This window comes from Hibiscus syriacus, unplaced genomic scaffold (genome assembly GCF_006381635.1).
Source record: "Hibiscus syriacus cultivar Baekdansim isolate YM2019G1 unplaced genomic scaffold, ASM638163v2 tig00111128_pilon, whole genome shotgun sequence".
Taxonomy (NCBI): domain Eukaryota; kingdom Viridiplantae; phylum Streptophyta; class Magnoliopsida; order Malvales; family Malvaceae; genus Hibiscus; species Hibiscus syriacus.
In genome coordinates this window covers 558,574-580,088 of record NW_024062989.1, presented here as the reverse complement: position 1 = coordinate 580,088, position 21,515 = coordinate 558,574, and the positions used below count along the sequence as shown (strand labels likewise).

General features: G+C 34.7%; 1 pseudogene; it reads right to left on the bottom strand.

Annotated features, from left to right (window-relative positions):
- Positions 1-13,966: 13,966 nt before the first annotated feature.
- LOC120154371 lies at positions 13,967-19,200 on the bottom strand (annotated as a pseudogene).
- Between the last annotated feature and the right edge of the window lie 2,315 nt (positions 19,201-21,515).

The window sequence follows — 21,515 nt, the reverse complement described above, 5'->3', positions numbered from 1 at the left end:
GGAGTTGAATTAGAGAACAACCTCATTCGAGGGATCAACATTATTCAACCTTAGCTCGATTCATCGCATATAGAGATATATCAACATCAACATTGCCAGAAGGATTTCGTAACAAGAAGAACTCATCAGAAAGGAAGAAAAAATTCATAATCTGAAAAACTTATTCAACCTTTTGCTCGACTCTATCACATAAGGAGATATATCAGCCTCGTCATTTCCAGAAAGAGTTCATAATAAGAATAACTTGTTCAACCTTGCCTCGATTCATCGTATATGGAGTTGAATCAACGACACCTCACTTGAGACGTCAACATTCCCAGTGAAAGAGTTCATAATGAGAAGAACTTATATATCAGAAGTTTGAACCATTCAAGCTAAAAATGGTGCTTTATGTCTTTGCTCCATTCCTGTTCCACAACAACGAGCAAAGAGGGGCAACTGTAATCATCATTTTTTACCTTTCATACCCAGTAGCCCCTCCACGTTTCAGACAACCCAACAGTACCTCAACCACAACAAATTCCAGCAGCTTCCACCAATAACAGCTGGTCCTCTACAGCAGCCACACATACAAGGAGAAAGAAAAAATCATCTTTGATTCTTCTTTTGTAAACTGGGGCTATAAAAACCCAGAGCAATATGTAAAATTAACATAAAAAAATCAAGAGAAATACACATCAAATTGAAAAAGAAAAAAGCACTACAAAGGTTATTTCTACATTTGGTTTTATTTTTTCAGCTTTGTATTTTATTTTTATTTATTTTGAAAAAAAGTAAGTTAAATAAATAAATAAAAACAGAAAAGAGAAGAGTTGAAAGCTTTAGGGTGTCCTGCGTATGAAATAAGGAGGGAGAATATGATTTTTAAGTTTATAAAACTTTTGGGTAAATCATGTGCTAGGTCCCTACACTTTGGGAGTCCATTATTTTATTCACTTAAAATAGAGAAAATCACAAAATAATCCCTCTAATTTAGGAGCCTATTTACAGTTTAGTCACTGATTTCTCTATTTTTTTATTATTTCGAAATTAGCTACTATATTTTTATTTTCTTTTATTTTGATCTCTTTTATTTATTTTATTATCATTTTAGTCATTAATTTAGGGGATAATCATAAGAGTGGTTTCCAAAATTCGCTGGTCTTTATTTCTATCCCTTTTATTTCACTAACTTTTGGTATGACCTCCTAACTTTATTTCTATTTATTTTCGTCCCTATTTATAGTAATATTTTGTGCCATTTTTGTTTTATTTATATTTAAGTTTTTATTTTTTTAATATTAATACTTTTATTTTATGCAATTTTAATTTAAGAATTCATTTAATTTTTATGTCTTTATTCTTTATTATTTATATTAAGCATTTAAATTTCTATATTTTTATTCTAATCTTTTATTGTGACAAATATATCGCAATACTTTTATTTCACTTTATTTTTTATTCATTTTATTTTAGTCCTATGAATATATATGAAAACTTCATAAGCATAACTTGATCAATTTCATAATTTGATTAAATGATAATATTTATTTTTAAAAATGAATAAATGTTTTGTTTATAAAAACCTAAAAATATATGTTTAACTTAATTATATTTATTTTGATATTTAATTTTTAGAATTTTGTTTAAATAAAATTATGCGATTAAATATGGAATAATGGGATTATAAATTGAAATTAAATATAAATTTGTTAAATTTATTGAAAAAACATTAATTAATAAACAAAGTACCAATTTTGGGCGTTGTGGGGGTGCTAATCCTTCCCTACACGTAACTGACTCCCGAACTCATTTTCTGGTAAGCATACCCTTTTTTGTGTTATTTTAATAATATTTTTATAAATTTTATTAAAATAACATAACATTTTTGGTGACCAATCACACCTCAATAAAATGATTGGTGGTGACTCCACAAATTGTGTTTTATCTTACCAAAAGAAAAACACTTACTTTTTCAAGACAAGATTTAGAAAGCAACGACACTTGTTTTCGCCGGGCGAAATACCGTCTTGACAAGTATGTTGATGACACTGAAAAATGCCAAGGCATTTCTAAATTGAACTCAGTAATTGAAGAAGAAATTGAACGGCTTTTCCAGAACAATTTTTCTCAGCTTGCAGATAAGGAATATTAGATGGATGATGAAAGCTTAGTGGAGTACGACAACTTCCCAATTTTGGAAGAGCAATCTAGCTTACTACTAGCTAGATCAGGTATGAATTTTGAACATTTGAATTTTGATGAATTTATTCCTCCTAAGCCATCATTATAGCATGCACCTACCTTAAAGCTAAAGACCTTACCAGGGCATTTTAAATATGTTTACTTGGGCTGCGATAAAACTTTACCAGTGATTATTTCCACTAACCTTACTACTAACCAAGAGCAAAGTTTGTTAAGTATTTTGATGCAGCATAAGAAAGCACTTGGTTTGACTATGGCTGAATTGAAAGGAATTAGTCCCATAATTTGCATGCATAAGATTCTGCTTGAGGAATGCCACGACAACTTGATAGAACCATAAAGAAGACTAAACCCTGTTATGAAGAAAGTGATAATGAAAGAAATTCTAAAATGGATTGATGCTAGAGTGATTTACCCTATATCAAATAGCTTATGGGTATGCCTGTACAATGTGTGCCGAAGAAAGGAGGCACGACTGTGGTTACCAATTAGGATAATGAGATATTACCCACTCGTACTGTTATGGATGAAGGATATGTATGGATTACCGTAAACTCAACAAAGCTACAAAAAAAAAAACAATTTCATCTACCTTTCATCGACCAAATGTTGGATCAATTAGTAGTTAAAGCATTCTATTGCTTTTTAGATAGGTACTCAGGGTACAATCAAATTGAAATCGCACCAGAGGACTAGGAAAAGACTACATTTACTTATCCCTATGGAACTTTTGCCTTTAGGAGGATGTCTTTTGGACTCTGTAATGCCCTGACAACATTTTAGCGTTGCATGCAAGCTATATTTTCAGACATGGTTGTGGATTTCCTTGAGATATTCATGGACGACTTTTCTGTTTCTAGAGACAATTTTGAGTGATGCCTCGGTAATTTGGAAAAAGTTCTCAAAAGATGCAAGTAAGCTGATTTGGTATTGAATTAGGAAAAATGTCACTTCATGGTGATTGAAGGCATTGTGTTAGGCCACAAAATATCTCGCAAGGGCATTGAGGTAGATAAAACGAAAATTGAAGTAATTGAAAAATTGCCACCACCAACTTCGGTCAAGGGTATAAGGAGTTTTTTGGACATGTTGGATTTTATAGAAGATTCATCAAGGATTTCTCCAAGATTTCTAGGCCTTCAGCCCTTTGTGTTTGATGAGTTATTCTTCGGTCCGTTCTCTGAGCTGAAACAATGATTGATCTCGGCACCTATTATTGGACATCACCATTTGAGTTGATGTGTGATGCAAGCGATTATATCATATGAGCTATTTTGGGGCAACACCAAGGTAAACTCTTTCATGTTATATATTACTCTAGCCGCACATTAAATGAAGCACAATTAAACTACACTATTACTGAGAAAGAATTACTTGCCATAGTATTTGCTTTTGATAAATTTAGACATACCTAATAGGCACTAAAGTATTATTCACACTGATCATTAGACTATAAAATACTTAGTGAATAAAAAAGATGCAAAGCTATACTTATTAGGTTGATCTTACTTTTGCAAGAATACAACTTAGAGGTTGTAGATAGAAAAGGTACTGAAAACCAAGTTGTTGGTCATTTATCTAGGCTAGAGAACAATTCTGAATGCCATGACGCTGTAGATATTCAAGAGGAATTTTCTGATGAGAAAATTTTATATGCCACGACTATCTCGTGGTTCGTTGACCTTGTTAATTTTTCTTGTTAGTGGAATACTGCCTTTTGATTTGAACAGTCAGGGAAAAAAGAAATTCAAACACGATGCAAGGTATTATTTTTAGGACGAGTCATATTTGTTTAAGCATTGTGTTGATCATCTCATTAGACGATGTGTACCAGAAGAAGAAGAACGCGACATTCTATACCATTGTCATTCGGCCCCAAGTGAGGTCATTTTGGAGGAGCAAGGACTGTTGCTAAAGTTCTGCAATCAGGATTTTACTGGCCAACTCTGTTCAGAGATGCTCATACTTTTTACAAATCTTGTGATCAATTCCAAAACACTGGAAACATATCCAGACGACACGAAATGCCACTGCAAAATATTTTGGAAATAGAGTTGTTTGATGTTCGGGGCATCAATTTCATGAGATCATTCCCATCTTCTGGAGGAGATCTATATATTTGCTTGCTATGGATTATGTATCCAAGTGGGTAGAAGCAATAGTAACATCAAAGAATGACTCTAAAATCATACCCAAGTTTTTGTATAAGCATTATTTTCACTCGGTTTGGAGTACCACGAGCTATCATTAGTGATGAAGAAATCCATTTCGATAACAAGTTGATTGCCAAGACATTAAGGAGATATGGAGTTCGTCATAAGATTGCCATGACATATCATTCGCTGACAAATGATCAAGCAGAGATATCCAGTCGTGAGACAAGCAGATTTTAGAAAAAGTGGTGAACCCAAGGCGGAATGATTGGTTACCAAAGTTAGATGAAGCACTTTGGGCGTATAGAACAGGGTTCAAAACTCCTTGGGCATGTCACCATTCAATCTGGTGTATGGGAAGGCTTGTCATCTTCTGGTTGAACTCGAACATAAGGCGTACTGGGCCATTAAGCAATTGAATTTTGATGCTCAGTTAGCTGGGGAGCAGAGATTACTGAAACTTAATAAAATGGAAGACTTTAGGAAACAATCATATGAAAATGCACGAATATGCAAGGAAAAAACCAAGAAGTGGTAAGACCAAAAACTGATGTCACAACATTTTCATGTTGGCCATCAACTATTGCTTTACAATTCTAGACTTAAACTTTTTCCTAGGAAGCTTAAATCTCGAAGGTCATGACCATTTGAGGTGCATTATGTTTATCCTCATGGAGCCATTAATATCAAGAATATAAATGATAGGACGATTTTCAAAGTCAATGGCCATCGTCTGAAAGCTTATAATGGAGTTCCACCTCTGCGTGACAAGGCGGTGTTGTACCTGCACGATGTTGAAGTGTGCCCAACTGAAAACTAAATTTCAATGCCACAACATTGAATTTCGTTGACTGTGCATAAATAATAAATTTATTCTTTCCTTTTTTTTATTTTTTATTCTTATCTTGCTTTGTATATAATTCTGGTTTATTTTGTAGGGTACCCACAGTACTACAACCGTGCAGGGAACGGTTATCAAGGGAGGAAAGGAAAAAGAAATTAAAAGAGGAAAATATTCTTTTTGATTTATTCCTTTCTTTTATTTTATTTCTTTATTTTACTTTTCTCTCTCCATTGTCTTGTTACATCACATTTAATTTTACAGTTTATTTTTTCTTTCTACCACCTACCCATTTACCCCATCCATTCATTTATTTTCAACTGTCCACTCACTCCATTTTTTTCATATTTTTCTTTAATTTTTACTCATATCTTCTTATTCTTCCCTCATTTTCCTCCATATACGAAACTTCTCAAGCTTTCTAAGCACACGAAAAGATCACTCATTTTTTCATTTTTCTTTCTTCAAAACACTAAGAAAAAATTGTGCGTACAAGACCTACCGAGGCACAAACTCCTATTACTCAGCAGTTCGAAAACGATGAAGTAAAAGTAAGGTTTCAAAACTTCAAAAAGAGGAAGCTTTTCTTTGAGTTAGGGTTTACTTTACAGATGAAGTGGATGGTGATTTTGGACCAGATATAGTCGTTCCACACAAGTGGCACAAGTTTGCAAGGCATCCTGGTTCAGTGAATGTATATTGGTGAAAGAATTTTATGCTAATTTTTCTTAACCGAACTAACATGCAATTTTCGTGCGAGGTAAGTATATTCGGTTTGCACCAACTGCCATTAATCGTTACTTTCATTTGCAGGGTGTTGAAGACCAACATGCAAAGTTTGAGAAAGACACTGACAGTGCCATTTATGATGGAGTTTTGGAGGATTTATGCTTTGCAAATACCTTGTGGAATGGTTACCAAACCAGCCGCTACTCGGTTAATCGTGAACATCTCTAACCGCGTGGCAAACTGTGGAACCATTTCCTGAAGCACAAGTTAATGCCAATATCCCACAATACGACGGTATCTCTTCCCAATGAATGCTCTTACATTCTATTATGGTAACCGTTCTATTGATGTGGGTAGGATTATTGTTCAACAAGTGCATGAATGCTTAGGTAAAAAGGCTAATGCTTTAGTTTTTCCAAATCTAATTACTGCTTCATGTTGCAAGAAAAAGGTATGTGAAAATTCTTTGATGAAATTTTATTTGGAGTTTAGGGTATTACTAGGGCCCGACTACCATTATTATTGGGTTTTGAAAACCCAAAATCTAAGGGCCTGTTAATGAAAAGTCTGCAGATGATGCATAATCTAATGTCGAGGCAAGGATGCTTACTCTCAAAGAAGCAGTTATGCAAACTCAAACTCATTTACACGCTTTACACGGTGACATCAAAATTTTCTTTGGTTATGTAAAACACAGAGATTTTGTGGTGGAAACTATGTTTCAAGAAATACTTCCCCACGTGCAACAAATTTCCTAGTTTTCCGGATAAAATCTACCGACATTCAATGCCGAGGCATCTCCAGAACCAGATGACGATGATCCTCCTGTTAAAGATCTGACTCCAAACCCTCAATATTCCCAGACCCCGGACTCACCTGTTGTTCCAACTAACAAAACCCATAGTCTAATTCTTGCAACTGACCCTTCTTCTGCATGACGCAGAAGCTGGCATAGAAAAACATCGGCTGGACGCATCAACATCTCGTATTTTATTCTACATCTTCAGATTCCAGCCCTGCACCAGTTCACAAGCGTACAAGACGAGGAGCTACCAGCACCTTTTCGGCAACACCACCATAGAAAACATGAAGTACCTCCATTTGTATTCATTTTTTATTTTATTGCATGACATATAGTTTTATTTCTTTTACTTCTCTTTATGCATTGAGGATATTGTTTCCCTTAAGTTTGGGGGAGGTAGTGTTCTTTGTAGAACATGTGCATGATAGTATTAACATAACATTATGCCATGACATTAGTAATTGGTAGGATAGTTAGATAAAATGTCTTGATGATACCTGTTGATGGTAAACTTGTTAGGCTAAAAAATTGAATGTAAATGACTGTTGACAATAATAGAACTGACTCTAGGGCTTGATGTTTTTTGAATTGTTCCTACACGATTTGTATGTTCTCTATACTTAGGAAATTTAGAAAATGTTTATGAAGGAACTCTAGTTAGTCTTGGCATCGAAATTTATTATTGTGCTTAAAGATAAATAAAAAATAACTCCCTTATATATGATATTGTGAATAAATGCTTCCATAGCTGTAGAGGGACACTCCTCTTTGTCGTGGCATTGCATGGAACTATCTTTAATAAATGACAGCCATGCGCATATGACTGAATGAAAGTAGTCACATTATGACTCTATCTAACTAGCTTGGGGGTAGAAGGTATGCTCTCTTCACCTAGAGTGTGGGAAGGTAGGTATGATGAGATGACTCCCTTCATAGCATCCTTGTAAAAAAAAATTGTAGTAAGTAAAAAGGGAGTATAAATGTGCTTAATGAATGAGTAAATGCCATGGCAAAACTAGGGGACTTGATTAGAAATTGTTTAAATTTGTTAAGTATAGATTGGATATAATCGCGCACATATACATACACAACCATAAAGATTCTTGAGCTAGGGAAAAGTACTTGAATTCTTGATATGTCTAGCATGTTGAAGCCAATTTTTCTGAGGGTTGAAATTCAATTTTTGTCATACTATCCTATTGTTGAAAATTGCCATGACATTTTGATTGTGTTAACTGTTATCCATTTCTTGAGGACAAGCAATAGTTTAAGTTTGGGGGTGTGATAACTTCCTAAAAATGTTACTTTTAAGGCCTTTTTCACTTAAGTTATTGTTTGTTTAAAAGCTCATTTTAGTCGTTTTAGGATCATGTAGTCGCATATAGATGCATTAGTGGTGGTATTGCTATTTTATCTTGTAAAGATGTTGTGTGATGGAAAGGTGCAATTGCTTATGTTGTTAGGAAATAACAAGAAAAAGGTTGCACTGGGAATGAATGTTGTGACATCACACGTTGCTAAAGCAGATTGAAATGTCTTAGCATTTCTGGCACAAAAAAGGACAAAAAGATATTTTTGTAAAAAAACAGCTAGCAAGGCACGTGTCTGATGGTTATAACCGCCTGTTGGGGACCACTTCCACCTGGGAGGATAAGATTCACGCCTAAGGATTGATTCTAGGGGTATGATGGGTATGATGGTTATTACCCTTAGATATTACATTATTATATACATTGCATATGACAGAAAATGAGGAGGATCGATCACCTTCAGCTAGATTTTCTTACCTTCTTCTTTATATCCCTATTTTCATTCTCTAGTGGTATTCCTCCATTTACGAGCTCCAAGGAGTGGCGAGCCAAGAGTCTGAGAGGAGATAGCGAGCTAAGGCAAGTTGTGGTGATTAAGAAGAGCTCCGGCTGCTCGCGTCGAAGGCTTCTTATCCATTCCCCTTTACTGCTATTTTTCCATTTGATATTGGTTTGGAATGGATAAATTTCATGTCTTGTTTCATGGATGATTCGAACCCCACCTTGAATAAACCTTATTTGGTGGGGTTGATTTTATGGATGTTTAACATTATTTTAATGGTAGATTTATATTTATCTTTTGTATTTACTTGTTTTTCTTATGAATGCTTCATCGTCTAAGTTTTTAGGAGGCATGAGAGTGTCCATTACTTAGATGAATGCTAGGTGTTCGAGAGAAAATTAGCTATTAATACTTTTAGTATTCGAGGGAAACACAAGTAAGATTCACATAAGCAATAGTGTGTAGTATTTTCTTAAGCTTTGAACCAGCCTAGTAATATTGTATCCTAATCCCTTAGTGCTTGAGAGAGACTAAGATAGGATTTTAACGACTAAGAGGGGTAGTTTTTATTAATAGTATAGGATGCCATAGTTGAGGCTGAGAGGAGATGCCGTGAAATTTTATTTTATTAGGTTCCTTTTACTAGAGATAACAGGAGCATTTTCAGCAAACCCTATCGAGCAAGTAAAGTTTAGAAAAATTAAATCTGTTTGAGAGATAAGTTTTAGCATCCCTAAATTAGTCTCTACCATTCATTCCCGTGGAAGCTTGTTGTGTGAGGATTATCAAACTATCATTTATTTGTTGTTTTTACTGTTTTTCATTGCCTTGACATTTCTATTTTTTTCAACATCATAATCTGCTCTTGCCACTACATTTCCATTTATTACCCCATCAGACTTTCAATCCATATCCACCAACATACAATTTTCATTGTCGTGACATTCTTCATTAGTACATATCAACACTAACTATACTTAGATAGAGTAGTGCATTGTTTTGGTTAAACTTTGTAATTTCCACCAATCCCTATGGAGACGATACTCACTCATCACTTTATTACTTGAGCGATTGTGTATACTTGCACATTATTTGTGTATACTTTTATATTACTCACAACACGCAACAACTCACATGGAAGCAAATTTGAAGTTACAAAAAGAAGATAATCCCATAAATAAAGAATAGTATCAAAGGTTGGTAGGTAAGCCCATTTATATATCACTAACTAGGTCGGATATTGTTTTTCGATGAGTATTATGAGTCAATACATGAATAATCTGAGAGAAGAACATTTAGAAGCTATGTATCGAATTCTGATATACTTAAAGATGACTATGGGACATAGATTAATTTTCATAAAGCATAAATATAGGATAATAATAATTTTCTCAAATTCTAGCTGGGCTAGAGAACTAATGGTTAGGAGATCTACTACAGGATATTATTCTTTTGTATGTGGAAATTTGATGACATGAAGAAGTAAGACATAAGTTGTAGTTTCCAAGAGTACTGGTAAAGCAGAGTTTTAGGCACTAACACTCAGGATATGTGAAAGTGCTTGGTTACAAAAGCTTTTAATGGAATTGGAGGTATGTAACAACTACTTTTAACTTCAGAGTGACAGTAAGTCCGCCATAAGCATTGATAAGAATCTTATACATCAAGATAGAATGAAACATGTGGAGATTGACAAACACTTCATTGTCAAGAAAGTAAATGGTGGAACAGTAAGGCTAAAATATGTCTCTTCAAAAAATCAACTAGCAGATATTCTGACCAAAGCACATCCAAGGGTGACTTTCGACAAAATCACATCCAAGCTGAGTCTTTATAATATATACTCCCTAGATTGAGGGGGGTGAGTTTTGTTACGTATACCTTGTAAATATTAGAGTTTTATTCGAACTCTAACTAAATCCCTAATAATAGATAGAGATAATTTTAACTTAGCTATAGCTCTTACCTTAACTAAGACTCTTAGTAAACTATTGTATAAAACCTTGTTGTAACCATCAAAGCAATATATGTGAACAAAATTTATTATTTCTTCTCCAGTAAATTTATTTTTTCACTAACCTAGTTGGCACTCATGATCCAGAGGTCAGGGGATAGTGTAAATATTTTTGAAAGATTTGCTTCAATATGTGTTGTCTATTGGTGTCTTTGAGTCTCTTTTTCGGGAGGTTTATACTTCTAAAATCAAAGAAGTTATTTTCAGACAGGAGAGTGACAAGGCTCCTAGGCCTGATGGGTATATTTCTTTGTTTTTCAAGGTTGGTTGGCCTGTTTTGGGAGAGGATTTCATTTATGCTATTCAATTTTCTTCTCTTCCTCATGTATGTTGCATTCTTTTAATGCCACTACTCTGGTTATTCTTTTGACACTCTAAGTTGGGATTTTATTTTGGTTATTCTTGAGGCTTTAGGTTTTCCTGAGCAGTTTAGGTGTTAGGTTGCAGCTTGTTTAACCACTCTCAGATTCTCGATTGTCCTGAATGGCAATCTTGTTGGTTTTTTTTAAGGTGGTAGGGGCATCAGGCAAGGAGATCCCTTGTCTCTTTACATGTTTGTCTTGGTCATGCAAATGCTTTCGAAGCAATTGGACCTGTTTACTTCTAAAGGGATTTTTTCAGTATCATACTAAATGTAAAATGATTGGGTTAACTCATTTGAGTTTTGCTTATGACTTACTTATTTTTTGTAAGTGATCTCTTGATTCTGTTATTGGGATTAAGTGTGTTGGAGAAATTTTATTTATGGTCTGGGTTGAGGCTTAATGTTGCCAAAAGTGAGTTGTTTGCTATAAGGATCACTGTTGATTGGTTGGAGCAGATCTGGGTGTTTTTCGAGTTTAATATGGGTCACCTTCCTGTTAGGTATCTCGGGATTCCCCTTGTTACAAAAAATTTATATGAGAATGATTGTTACCTCTTATTAAGAAGATCAAAGTCAAATTGGGACTTTGGTGTCATCGTCACCTTAGTTGGGTTGGTCATTTGTAGCTTGTTCGTTCATTTATTCTTAGCATTACCAATTTTTTGGTGCCGGCAACTCATTCTTCGCCAAGTTGTTGTTAAGCGCATTGAGCTTCTTTATGTCATATTTCTCTAGAAGGGTTCTGATTCCTCGTCTGTGGGTGCAAAGGTCAGCTAGGCTTAGATTTGTCTGCCTAAAGTTGATGGGGGTCTAAGGTTACGAGATTTAAAGTGTTGGAATAGGGCTTACCTTTTTTCTCTTATGCAAGATATCTTGGCTGGGCAGGGGTCCTTGTGGGTTACTTAGATTCATTGTTATGTGATAAAGGGGATAAGCTTATGGCAAGCTGAGAGTAAAAGTCATTTTAGTTGGTACATGAGAAGGATCCTTAAATGCAAAGAGCAAGTTTTTCTCCTCCTTGGTGGTGTCGAACTCGAACATGATTAGCCTTCTTGGCTTTGGTCGGAGTTAAGGATTAAGGGTAACATTGTTCCCTGGCATAAACTAATATGGTTTCCTCTTATGGTCCCTAGGCACTAGATTATTTATTGGCTGGCGATTTTGGGACGGCTTAACATGAAGGATAGATTGTTGGTTGGGGCATTGTTGCTGACAGTTCTTGTGTGTTATGCGGTTTCATGCATGTACTCGAAGGAGATATGGGGGGAGTTTTGAGATATTGTAATATTCCTCGTCCTGTTATAGCTTAGGATCAGGAGTTGCAGTGGATTGTTACTTTTCTTGAAGGAATATCACTGATTTCTTGCATTTTGAAGGTAGCTTGAAGCGCTCATTTGTACTTTGTGTGGTCTGAGCACAATTACAGAACTTTCAGAGGCGAGACTCGCTCTGCTGATGATCTGCTGGCTTTGATCAAGAAGGTGGTTAGTGTTCAGTTTAGCAGGAAGAGCATTGACAGGGCTGACTCCTTGAATTCTCGGCTATGTGATGCTTAGGGCATTGTAATGTAGTCCGTAGTTTCTTGTTTTTGTTGGTTTTCTTTTGCTGTGATGCAGGTGTTGGTTTTCTCTAGTTGTGTTGCAAGAGTCCTCAGAGTGCTTGTAGTGTGGGACAGGTTTTGAGTTGTGTTGTTTGGGTGTAACAGGTTTGGTTTCTTTTGGGTAATGAAATTAAAATTTATCACAAAAAAAAAGTGTTTGGAAATAATCAAATAAATGTTTTCAGTATGTTAACACCATAATTGATCATCCTAACACCACTACTTTAATAGTTATATGCTTAAAAAAGATTGATGTTGATTAATTTGCATATTCTAGCGATTATGTTCTAGTTATAATTTATAACATTTTCCTGAGTTTCTTTGAATGTCTTTTTCTTTTCATTTCTAAGAGAGATTTCTGCAATTATATTGTTAGACGAAACGCATTTTTTTCCACACTATCTCAATTATAATGTGATAGAATTTTTATTTAAATGTTCTAATTTTTATCATCTATCTTTACTAATGTGGTTGAATCATATTTATCTTCTTTTAACGTAAACCGAATCTAGTTTTCATGTTATATCAAATATTTACGCTCTAAATCTTTAGTTTTCTACACTAATTTCAACTTGAAATCGAACGAAATTGAATTTAAATTCTATAAAACTTCATCGCTTGCAGACATTGATTTCATTACTAGTGCCTTTACTGGAACAGATCCTCTCAATCATGGTGAGGATGTCTGTCGATGTTCGTTAACGTATCATCCGGCTTCTAGTTCTTCGATTTAATGCTTTATCTAGACATATGCAGAGTTTTATCGATTGTATACGTTAAAGTCTACCTGAGGCTGAGAAGAGGGCAAGAACAGGCACTTTTCAAAACAAAACAAAAAAAGGCAAGAACAGGCATATGTAGTTTGGCTTCTCTTTTATTATTATTATTATTATTATTATTATTATTATTATTATTATTATTATTATTTATGGAAACACACATCTGTAAACAGCCTCGTCAATCGTAAGCAACATCTGCTTTGACGGCTACATTGGTTTTATGTATCTAGACATGTAATATACATGGGATTATCTGATATATAAGTGTTGTATAATTTGGAAAACAAGCCAAGTAAGAATGAAATGAAATAATGACGTAAAAAATATTTGCGAGGAATGACAGGTAGGAGTCTACCAAATAATTTCTTCAAACCTAAAATTTGCTTTAGTTAACTGCCATTTGTAAAATGTCATAATTCCATTCATTAGTTCTAGTACTACAAAATAAACCGAGTGGAATGCACAAAATACAAGAAATGACAGGTACCTAATTGTATAAAAAGTTTTCAAATTCAAGGACAAATAAGACTAAAAAGTTCAGGGACCAATTTGAAAATAGTAAACAAGTTCAAGGACTAAAAGATGATTTATACCAAAACAAAAGCCGTAAATAAGGTCTCAGCTCTGGTAACTAATATTATGTGCATTTATATATCAACTGGACAGAGAAACGGCAACAAAATTCAGGAAGCAAATATAGCTTGTAAAATGGGGTGTATATAATAACATCATAATTTTCACCTGTTCATAAAAGTGATGTCTATACATTTACCATACCCAGCAAAATTTTGCAGTTCAGTCAGGGTCTTGCTCTATACATTTTCTAGAGTTAGAGAAGTATGGAGGTCATATCCCCGCTCACCCATTCTCTGAAGTTCTTCACCCTCGTGTCATCATCCAAATTACAAACCAAGCATTTAAAAGGGGGAAAGTGGGAAAAATAAAATCTACGACGACTCAAATTTGCATGTACATGCAAAGCATCTTTGATATTGTCCAGAAAAAAGATTTGTTGAAATACCTTTTCGTAAACTCCAATTGTAATGAACAGGCTGAAGATTACTATCTTGCAGTTTTATTCCGGGATTGGATATGCTGATGTCTCTTGCCGGTGGCTGACAAACCACTGTCACTAGCACTACCTTCTACTACATTGTCGATAGCTTCAGAAAATTCCCTATTCCATGAATTTAAGGGGACAAGATAACTGTCGTCCTTAGAGTTCCTCCGCCGCTCCTCTTCATGGCGTTTCACGTTTTCTGATATCTGATGGAAGGTCTTATTTATTTTAGCAATTCCCCTTTCAACTGGTTCAACAACGTGTGACACTGTATACTTCATGTCATCAACAATCTAGAAATATGATAAAAGGTTCACCAAGTCAAAACATAGGAAAGGAACTTTCACCTCAAGGAAACCAACAAGTAAATAAGAAAACAAGGGGGAAAAGTATCCAGCCAGAAAAGCAGAAATTGATGTCTTACAATTTCGCCACTTCCCAAGACCACATCACGGACACTTTGGGGAAAGTTCAAACGCTTTTCTCTTTCATAATGCCGATCCATGCGCATCCTAGTAGTTCTTTCACAATCTTGGACCTCCTCAGGGTCTGGTGGTGTTCCCAGAGAAGCATAGTTGGTCATAACAGCTACATTACGGACGCATCTTTCTCCACGCTTGTAAGGTACCGCGGGAAAGACAGAGAGATGCACAACAGCAGCAACACCCATCTATTTTGCAAACATTACTTTAAACCTCCCACAAGAATATCACTTTAAATTTTGGAAATAAATTTGGCAAAAAACCCTGCCTCAAATATGTATCTAAATGCTAAAGGTACCATGTTTAAATTTGGGTAAGGTAACATATTAATACAGGAATTTCCAACCTATGTCCTATGCTACTCAAACTCAGGATCGTCGGCCATGGATCCAAGTGTTTAACTATCTCTAGGCTTTATCTTACATTTAGTGTCAAGATATCCTATCACTGTGCCTACTTGGATATGTTAGATATGAGAGGATAGTTTTAACATAGGTTTCGGTCTTGACAACAGGACCGGTAAAAATGCCTAATATATGACTGGACAAATAATACCTTACCAGGACCCGAAAAATGAACGTGACAAGGGGGTAATGATCAGGCAACATATTATCTTGTGGAGGCCAACAACAGCAAACTTTTCAATACCTAAACACCATTGCTTAATCAGCTGCACAAATATTAGACTCAGGGATTCAAATAGTGGAGCGCAACCGCAATAGTGGCCGCTATTTCGTGGTAGCACCACCGTCTGAAACCAATATTCGGGAAAATCACGGTGGATAGCAGAATCACGATAATAGCGGTCCTTAATCCCTGTTATGCAAAAGTCTTCAAAAAAAAAGAACAAGCAGAAACAGGGGAGGCCAAAGAGAAAGAGATGTGCTCAATCGACCAAACTTCAACCGTGGGAAAATAAGCGATTAAGAAGTGGAGGCCAAAGAGAAAACAGGGGAGGAGACGAGGTGTAAAAAATCGGAGAAAAATGAAACCCCTGCCTGAGAATAGTAGAAACCCTGAGAAGTGAGAAGAGGAAAAAAGCCGTTCCACTGTTACTCAGTTACTCCCATTTTCTATTTTTTTTTAATTAGGGTAAACTACATAAATCATCACTTAACTTTCTTACCTCTTATTTTACTCACTAAACTTTAAAATTTTTCAATTGACTGAAACTTTCAAACTGCTACTATTTTGGTCACTCCTAAAAATTATAATTATAATTATAATTATTATATTTTAGGATAAATTGTGCGAAATTTAAAAAAATTCACGACCGCAATACCCGCAGTAACCGCGATAGCATCCGTTATGTCCGCAACCACGATAAACGCGACGCGACTACAAACGCTATTTAAATCCCTGATCTAGACTAGTACATTTTCAGATCAACAAAAATGTTGCCAACAAAGGAAAGACAGAAAAAAGTTATAAATTCTTGCAACCAACTATTAACAAAGATAGGTTGTTTAAAAACATACCTCAATACAGATAATGTAGTCTTGAATACGGGTTTGCAGTTCCTGAGCCAGTGACCCCTTAAAAGCTCCCAATGAAAAAAGAAATGCAATGGCAACACCTTGCCACCATGTCAGGAATACAATTGACTTGAATGTCAAAAACTTGGCCAAAGGTCTAATTGGTTCCAACTTATCTTTAGTAACAGCATAGAACTGTAAAAGACAATATAGGGCCCATGTCTGACTGAAATTTAGAACAACGGCCAAGTATGGGTAACTGCCAGAGAAGAGGAGTCTTAAGTTCAGCATATGATAATAGACACCCCAAAAAACTACTAAAATGATGTACTTGAAATCCTAAGCCATCCGTGATAATTATTTATGTGCAATAAAGTTTTCAGATTCTGAAAATGCATATATCTCACCCGTATCTCCATTCAAACTTTCCTTCTCCATAAACTCCAAAGGATTGCAAAATCATTGCCAGTAAAGCACAGATCATCTTCAGTATCATCTGAAAGATGGATGCACTGATAAGAACCGGAAGGCAGTAAAATTTCAAATAAAAAAGTAGATAATCTAATGAAAGCTTCTTAGAAATATAAACACATACATACTGAACAATTCCAATCTTTACAGCATGATAGAACTTGGGACCAAGATACCAATCCTTCAGGAACCAATTAAATGGAAAAGGATGTTCCACAACTCCATATGAATACGCATCTTCTAAAAGTGGGGTGCTAGTAGTGACTACCGTCTGACTTTCCATGAATTGAATTGTACGTTCCTCCCCTCCTACAGACACCATCTTTTACAGGTCAAAACAAAATTGGGGAAAAAAATAAAAATGAACGCTAATTATTGCTTTGCCAGCTGAAAATGGTATTAGTAAAATGTGGAAGAAAAAGAAGAATGTAACATGATGCAAGAGCCTTATTTCCATCACGACACCCCAATGGTATCACTAATAGTCCACATGGAGGTTACAAAACTTATCTATAAACCCATCGTAAAACTCATGGTTTGAATCCAAGCAGTCTGTTGCTTGCTTGTCACTATATATCTCTAAGCACGCATCCCAGACATGTGTATATTACAAAGAAAAGTTAGACATTAGAATTTTTAAGTCATAACTCAGATCACCTAACCAGTACACATCATATTACTTGCAAGACAAAATCATCAAACTACCTAGTTTCAACCGCATAGAATTACAAATAGGCAACTTTCTGGGCAATAGATTTCATTTTGTAATGTGGCTAACTAGAAGAGCTACATCAGTAAATACTGTAGGATAAACTAGAAGAGGCAGAGTCAACGATATCTCACTAACAAATAAAACAAATGCTAGCTAAGCCTCAAACAGTCTACATAAGAATGCAACAACTTCAAATAATCATAAGTCAGTTCGTCCATAAAACCTCCATTCCAGTGGGCCACCTATATAAGAAGTCAAAGATATGCAGTAACCACCAAATTCAACGTTCGTAGGGGGGAAGTCTAAATATTTTCACTAAAAGAGGATCTTCTAGACCTTTAATCGAAAAGTGAAAAAAACAATTTAAAACTTATCCATGTAACAAAGAAATTTCCTATTTCAATAACGCTTGATGAGCCCACTGATTGCACAACAAAGCACATATTAACTCTTCAGTTAAGCAGTCCTTACACATTTCTTTACACAATTTATTGATGCTGAAAAAAGTGAAAACAAATGAAGGAAAACAGAAAAATAATGAAAAAAAACATATCTACTCAAAAAGGAAATATAAAATGAGAAAATGAAGATCTTAAAGGTACTTTTTTGAGAATATAATCTGTTAATTTATTGTAACCAACTCTTAGTTGCCAATGCACAAGGAAATAGAAGCCATCTTAGCATACCTAAACAAGCTATCAAATATCTCTCAAAGCAATACAGCGCAAAAGCTTCATAACAATCCCGAATAACTTCACAATTGAAAGCAGCATCTGAGTTCAACAGTGATAAAAACTGCACCCAAAGAAATCCAGAACACAGTTCATATAAATTTACAAATATTTTCAACAATACTTTTTTATGACTAACAAAATACATATTTCCATTAATGATAGAAAACCATAAAAAATACAAAAAAAAGGTGAAGCCAAAAAGGGTAGAGATGAGGGAAGAAAAATAGACTGTTAATGTAGTAATACCGATTCCAATGCATAAACAGGAACCATCAGAATGAGTCCTATTAAAAACTTCTGCTCCTGAAGTTAAGAAGAAAAGGCACAAAATAGAAGCATACAACATAAAAACAATGGTAACATAAAACCAAAAGAAAATGAAAATTTCCAGAAAAGGAAAGGAAGATGATAACAAACCTCTGGTTGATTATAAGAGGCTAAATGCTCAAAGATGAGGTACATAGAGAGGACAAGAGCAACAAAGACAAATATGCTAGCACTAATACTGGCCAGCTGAATTCTACCGCTTCTTCGGCACCCAAGTTCGACAATAATATTTTCTCTGATCTACTTGATGATTCGACTAGGGTGAGAAGAAAAAATGAAGAACAAAAGGCGCCTCTCCATCCCATGGAATCATAACACCCCAGAATCATATTCAACCAATCCAAGAGGCCAATGTCTGCCTATCACAATTTTAACTTGCTGAAGAATCTACAACTCAGGAGATATATTCACCACTTGTTGTTTTTCAGTCGCTCAATATAGTTTCCCTTCCGTTAACTGCGAGGAACAACTACTATAAAACCCAAAATTTACAAAGAAAATCCCTTTACTTTGTTGTCAAAGAATGCACAAATTGAGAACAAAATAACCATACCACACTACAATTCCATTATCATTTGCCGCTCATTTCCTTTATATGGTCTTAACATCACTTGCTTCCAAAAGAAAAGGAAAGAAACCTAGTGGAACAGGACCAAAATCACTTTTAGGTAACATAGATACCGTAGAATCAACAAGAAATACAGAAGAACAAACACCACATTGATATAACCACCATAACAAAATGAAAAAGAGAAAATGGCAGTCAGGTTGAAAAGAAGCATCGCATAAATGCAATTCCAAAGTTCCAATAATACAAAGGAAAAGCATTGGAAATCGTATACTGAACTAATCCAGCTACAAAGAAGCCATAAATTACATATTTACATACAAAATTACAAGAAGCACTGATTGATGAAAATGCCAGTTCGAAAATATGGACGAAAATAAGTTGCAACCCAACTTAATTTCAAAAAATCAACTGAACGGGTGAAAAGTGCTTAGCAGTGTAGATCAGGAGTGACTATATGAGAATAATATAATCTGCCCATATTCAATTACTATAAACTGATGCTAAAAAGTGGTTATTCCAATACAGATATCCAGCATGAGAAACTGACAACCAATATTCTTTCCGGATCCTTTTACCTTTGAGTTGTTCATTCATCCACCAATCTTCTAAGCAATCCAAAGGTTATCACATTATCAATTATAACATGTTAATGCATACGATATATGTTAATTAACAATAAATATATAAAAAGCAAGAATAATACAAAGCTTTTCGCCTCCCTTAAGAAGCATAGATATGTAAAGAACAAGGAGAAACAAACATCAAATTCATTTAGAGGACCAAATCCATCATAAAGAGAATGAACATTCAGAGATCCATTGCTTAGCTAGAAAAGTTCCTGCACTAAGAGACAAACATTTGTTTTATATATGCCCCCAATTTATCAATATTCAGGAAAATCATGGTAGGTTCAATTAAGCTTATCAACTTTAAAGTAATTCCTCAAATTGAATGATCTCAGGGCCACCAAAGCAAGGCAAGGCAAAGCAAAGAAGTGAAGAAATATATTTGACTCACCTATCGTTGGTACGGCGAACAATCAGAGCAGCATTTTTCTTGAATTCTCCCCGAAAAGAAACAAGAAAATTACTTAGCCCTAACTGCAATCGAAAAGGAAAGCAGTTAACAATTGACAGAATTAAACAAGAGAGAAGGGAAAAGAAGGTGCAACAGTGCAAGAAAACCCTAGAATGTCGATTACACTGAATGAAAATAAACCCCTAACGGAACTAAAAACACATGAAAAGAAAAGAAAAATAACATAAATATTGAAGAATACGAGGGAGATAATATGACTTTTTGAAAATAAAAGAGAGAGGCAGGCTCAAACCTATCGTCGAAATTCCCCACTAAAAATCAGGGGTTTTCAATTCCGAGAAATGGAATTGATCATGTAGAAATGACTTAACAATTAAAGAGTTTGGACGAAAGGAAAACGAAAACCAAATGTTTGCTTAAGGCGGTTGGGTAAAAGAATTTATTTTCTCTTTTTCTTTTATAAAGCAATAACCCAAAATGTGACAGACAAGGTTTTTTTAATTCCAAGACCTCGAGCCACTCTGTTTATGATCCACGTGGCTTTGATCGTTGGAAGTAGCTGCTGAGGTGCGAGATCCAAGTGAGGCTGTGAGGATGGGCGTTTGTGACAGGCCGTCGTTTGAGAGGATGGAATTGAAAACTGGGACGAAAGAAGGATTGCTTTTTAACGAAGGATCTAACGTGGCTGAGAAAGGAAAAACGAGGAGATGATTGCCACGTCACCAATGAGCGGTAGTTCGTTGACTTAAAGTTTGGCGTACTAACTACGACGACTGCTTGTTGGCAGATGGGATGGGATGGAGATGGACCCACTTTTCGGATTTATTGCGCCAACTCGATTGCTTAATCAGCTTATTTATATATATTTATATCTTTTTAATAGTTAATACTAAATTTTCTTATACATATTTAGAAGATAATAATCACATTAAATATTTTATTTGAAATTTAATATATATAAATAGAGGATGAAATATAGTTGGGATTAAAACTACACCCAAACAGATTATCCAATAGCAAAAAGACTACAAATTATCCATGTTCTCATTAAAAGTTAATGATGTTAGCAAATATACTACAATTGCACGGCAGTTGAATTTTCTAGGGAAAAAAAAAATTACGTATTTAATATTTAAATTATTAACTTTCATTTATTTTAGTATTTAAAATTTTAATTTTTTAAAATTATATTTGACATTTAGTTTTTGTTTATTTTAATATCTTACCATTGAAAATTTAATATATTTAGTACTTAAATTATCAATTTTTGTCAGTTTTAGTACTTAAATTTTTAATTTCTTTCAAAACTTAGCGATAATTTTTAATATGTACTAAAATGAAATAAAAACTAAAATTTAGATATAGTT